The sequence below is a fragment of the Petromyzon marinus genome, chromosome 3 (assembly GCF_048934315.1).
Source record: "Petromyzon marinus isolate PM22_M1 ecotype Great Lakes invasive population chromosome 3, UKy_Petmar_22M1.pri1.0, whole genome shotgun sequence".
NCBI classification, from domain to species: domain Eukaryota; kingdom Metazoa; phylum Chordata; class Hyperoartia; order Petromyzontiformes; family Petromyzontidae; genus Petromyzon; species Petromyzon marinus.
Genome location: NC_133669.1, coordinates 6,128,394 through 6,133,820, shown reverse-complemented (window position 1 = coordinate 6,133,820; position 5,427 = coordinate 6,128,394).

Below are 5,427 nucleotides of genomic sequence, written 5' to 3'. Positions count from 1 at the left end.
GACTCGGGGCTGTTGCAGTGGGGGTCTAAACCTGATGTCAAGCGAACGTGTCTTCAATAAAGTACCATCTCAAGAGAAGTGTGTCAAGTGGTCATTACACTGTTATCCAACTCCTTATGCAGATCGCATCGTGCAGTGCACGTTGCACACGTATCACCACGCTGCGGGTCCACTGCTGGATGAAGGCCTCCCCACGTCGTGGGGGTCATTTGACCTTACTTCACCACGCTGTCCAGTGGCGGGTTGGTGGAGGTGGGAAGCAAAAAGTCTGAAGCATTGTAGAGTACAACAATAGACGCTTCTGCACCGTACTCTGCAGCAGCAGCAGCCTATACATCACCTAAACTAAACTAAAATATTTCAGAAACGACCTGGACACAAATGATAGCTCAACGAAGTGGCTTTTCGCGTGAAAATATATCTAAACGCACGTTGTTGATGCTAAATGTGGAGGGGAAAACCGGAGGTCCCGGGAGAAAATGTCACGTGACCACGGGGAGAGAGATGTGCAAACTCCAACTATACAGCGTCAGGATCGGGATCGAACCCACGACTTCTTGTATAGCAGGCGAGGTAGTTAACATCTCATAGCCACCGTGGCGACCTGCTGCGCTCAAGATAGAAAGATATCCAGGCGCTATCCAGGCTCAAGCCTGCTCGTGTGCAGTCACGGGAGTAGATTGTAACATCACAGAATCGCGTGGTCCTAGGGAGCCCTTCATCCAGCAGTGGATTTATTATGGTGGTGGATGATGATGATGATGAAGGTGATTGTGACAACACAAAGACAAAGATCCCCCGTATCGCCTTAACACACTGTTGGGACAAGTGCTGTTAGCGAGCACCTATAAAGGTCAGCACGGCACACGAGGGGGTGGGTGGCCAGCAACCACGCCCGGCCGCCTTTGTCTCCCCAGTGGCGATGTTTACACACCGCACCCGGTATCCATTTGAGGCTGAGTCGAGCTAGGGGAGGCCCAGGACCGGTTCAGATAATCGTCACCCGTGTTGGCCGTGAGCGGGAATCGAACCTCGGATTCGCCTGGATCATAGCGCAGCGGTTCATAGCGCAGCTAATCGCTACACTACCGCTCCCCCCCCAATTCATCGATATACACACGCACGCACACACGAATCGGAAGGAGGAGACTACATTGACAGGATTCGTCTGTTGAAAAAATATTAACGAGCAAGGGAGAGTGAATGACGATGCCGAACGCGGTCTGGGATGGGTGGGTGGATGCGTGGATGGGTGGGTGGGTGGATGGATGGGTGGATGGATGGGTAGATGGATGGGTAGATGGGTGGGTGGATGGGTGGGTGGGTGCGTGGATGGGTGGGTGGGTGGATGGATGGGTGGGTGGATGGATGGGTGGATGGGTGGGTGGATGGATGGATGGGTGGATGGATGGGTGGGTGGATGGGTGGGTGGGTGGATGGGTGTCTGGGTGGGTGGGCCGGCGCGCATCTTCAACCGTCTCCTTCACAACCACCACAACAGTGGCAGCAATTGCCACGGCAACAGGCTCTATATATATAAATCCCTTATCTGCCAGCAAACAGAAGGACATTGGCTGCGTGGAAGAGGAAGGGGAGGGGAAAGTGTGAGAGAGAATGCAGCACGAGGACAGAGTGAGAGCGTGTGAGCGAGAGAAGGAGGTTCGGTTACAAACACAATGCATGTCAACCGAGTGACGCAATTAAGCAATATCACATATATTAATGGCATTTAATCAAATGTATATTTTGTTCACACTTGTCGACGTGCAAAGGATTTCCTGGAAACCGAGGGGGGGTGGGATGTTTAAAATTGGGTTGCGTGAAACTGTTTGCAATAATAAAAGAGTAATGAAACACTTTCACAACGAAACATCTGACGTGGCAGCGGAGATCATCGTCGACAGGTTACGTATGCCGCGTGTCAATTTGAAGGTGGGCATCTTACCGTTTAGCGTCACGTACAGGGGTGGCCCCCGTAGGGTCAATATATTTACGTTAACAAATCACGTACGGTTTTTTCGTACATATATCTTTTTTTTACAAATTTAACACTGACTTCCATGAACATGAATGCATGCATTAATTCTCTTTTAAAAATAATTTAGGAATACAAAAAAAAACATTTCAGGTATAATTTTTGAACATCCATCAATTATGCTTTGTCTCCATTCAGGGTTCTTGGTCGAGTTTTGATAAGGACGGATTTTAGATGACCCTACAGCAAGAATAAAAATAGATTTTAATAATGAGAATATATACAATATTAACTTAAATAATAAACAATTAAAATGTTTTAATGCCAGAGTTAAAATAAATTAAATAACCCTTTGTGTCCTGAATTTTGGGCCACCCTGTTTACAGCCCTTTTGCATCACTGCCCGTGTTTATGAGGTCCAGGCTCAAGAAAGTTATTTTTTTTTATTATCCTCTGTACTATGATTGACTGCCTCTCAGTAAAGTCAATATGCCCATTGCTTCTGTGCAGAATCTTAAGATATGGTGGGATTTAGACGCTGTCAAGGAATCCACATTGTATTGCAACACTTGACTTGTGGAAAGTACAGCTTTAACGTCTAGCTTGGTAACCAGATTGCTTTTTTTTTAAAGAGTAAAAGCACCTTTATTTTCGTGATAAAAAAGTAACGATGTGCAAGAAATATCACTTAAAAGGTTTTATGTGAAAGAGTTTAATTATTTCCTGAGCTACACATCAAATGTCAAGCTTTGGCCCATTCGAGCCCTTCCTGTTTTGGCTACTCCATATCTCAACGAATTACATAAACTGCATTTTTCCTTTCCGAAACAATATAAAATAAAAGGTGCAGCCCTGTGATTACTTGCTCACACCACCGCTGGCGGAAGGGTCTTGTCCAGAGATTTTTTTTTGGGTGTTGCCTCCACTTCCATGCTGGCCATGGCTTCCACTGCTGCTCTGGGAGTGGCAAAAGGCGACCCCTAAATTACTAATTCAATGTGCTAATAATCACACCGTGGCAATACTCCTCTTAAATAATCTACAGCTCATAAATTATACAAATTGTTACCAATAAGTGGATGAATTAGTCACACAGCATCACATTTATGTCACTGTAAACATTACAGCAAATTCTTCCGACTGATTGATCAATCCGGATGCAGTCCAATTTGCTGGACATTTATCTGATTTAATATTAATCAGGCCACGCTCATTGCTTGTAGCAGTTGGTCCAATTTTTAAATGTTGGGTTTAAGGATTTAAGTGATCAATACCAAACGGAATAAATTATGTACCGGTACTGATTATCCTGGTATGGTTAACCTAAGTGGTAAGCTCTTTTCCTGCCACGTTGGCTAATGGATCTCTAGTTGTGTATAAGTGGCTGGTAATATGTACGAGAAGCTCTGATGTGACAGGCCGCCTGTCCAAGCCTCCCCAGCGAGCTAAGATAATATAATGGGCCCCATTCTCACTCTTTGTGAAATTCTACACCCACAGATGTGGAGGATTAATATAATCTTGCTTGGACCTCAGCAGAGCAGTGTGGTTCTGTAATAACGAGTGGTAACCATAGCCCGAAAACAGATGCAGGACCGCATTGGAAGCCAGTCGCCGTAAAAAAAACCACACGCATTTGAAACCAACAATAAAAAGTTATTTAAAGTCGAAACCTTATTGTCAAGGTCAGCTTGCCAGATTTGCTTTGGAACTTTCCTCATAACAACATGGTGGCGCTCTGGGCACTGATAGTCTGCATTCCAGTCAGGGGTTAAACTTTAGTTGACCATCTCTCGACGTTCTAAATATTAAAAAAAATATTGAAAGCACTTTGTGCGAGGCCAATAATTGCCGCCCTATGAAGATGCTGCCCCCTGCCAATGAAATTGAGAATCTCCAGCACTGGATCAAAAGCAGGGAGACACTGTGAGCTTTGTGCACTCGGGTGTGCAAACGTAAACACGATTTTGCATATGCTGCTAACCCTCTCCACTCTCCAACAATGAAACGTTCCACATCCCATGCCTGCCAGATCACATGAAGGGCATCCCTCGCAAGGTGACCATGGTGGTACATCCCTTGAATTCATTTCGACTTGTAAGGTCTTGATCCTGTAAGACAGCCAAGACTCAAGAGAGTGAAATAAGTAGCCACCTCTTGTGAGAGCCTTGGCTGATTTATCCTCTGTGGAGATGTGAAGGACAATCCACAGCTTAAGATCAAGTAAAGCAACAAGTGGAAAGGACATTCGCAGCAAACTTCTGTGAATAGTGTGGTGATCCATGCCACCCTGCATGACATCATCACAGCCTCTCGGTACACAGGAGTGTTCTTTGACAAGCTGGAAGAACGCCCTGATGATCCCACTTCATTTGGAGGACTGTGCTCATTTGAGCAATGCATGGGGAATGTCTCGCCTGAATGTGCCGTGAAAGGTCATTGCAAAGGAATATCCAAGAGAATTACGTTAATGCCTTCAAAGTCAAAACCAATGCAACACACTCGTTGACCTCTGTGTGACCCTATCCACACAATCTCCCGACAATTCCCTACACACTTTGGACGCCACTGTTGTGATGCTTTCGGTTTTTTTTTCAAACCTTTGTTAATCCACGACTACTGTACGATGACCTCCCCGTGCAATGTCGGATCGTGAGGGTTCATACTTCACCACGTTCGTCAAAGTGGGTCGGTGAAGGTTGGGGAGAAAGGCGGGGGGTTCCCTAGGATTGCCCAGTACATCACTGGGACGTTTTCTCCAGATGCTTTCCATTCCTCGGGAATACGACCAAAATCGCCTGCACCACGGCCGATCTCGTCAGATCTCTGAAGCTAAGCAATGTTGAGTCCGGGTGATGCTTGGATGGGCATCCACCGTGCAAAAGGCAGGCTGTGATAGGCTGCTTCGGGACTCCGTGATGGGAAGCAGATGCCGCTGAAGCAAAATCCGTCGTTTTACTCGACTCCTTCGCCATAAACTGCACTCTCAGAAGGCCGTGTGGCTGATAGGATTTGTAAAAAAAAAAACCTATTATGTGGATGTGGAGGAACCAATAAGTGTGTAAGCCAAGGCCGTTGGTTCGTACCGCCTATGGTATACAATTCTAGCAGTGTCCACCATGGGCAGAACACTTGGTGTGCATCCAGTCCATGTTCATTGACACTCTTCTGATGTTCATATTCTCTCGATATTTCAAATCACATTAGTTCCCCCCCCCCCCTCCACCATATATAACATTATCTATCAAACATCCTTTCTCAAATATTGACAAAGGTGGTACCATGTTTTTTTGTGTGCTTTGCATATTTACAATAAAAAAATATAAAAAATCAAAGCTTCAAACGTTGATGAAACCCAGAGGCATACACATGCTTATACAATTATCTGTGAATAACACAGTCACCTTCACAGCTTTAGTTAGAACAACAACAACAACAACCGCCACCGAGCG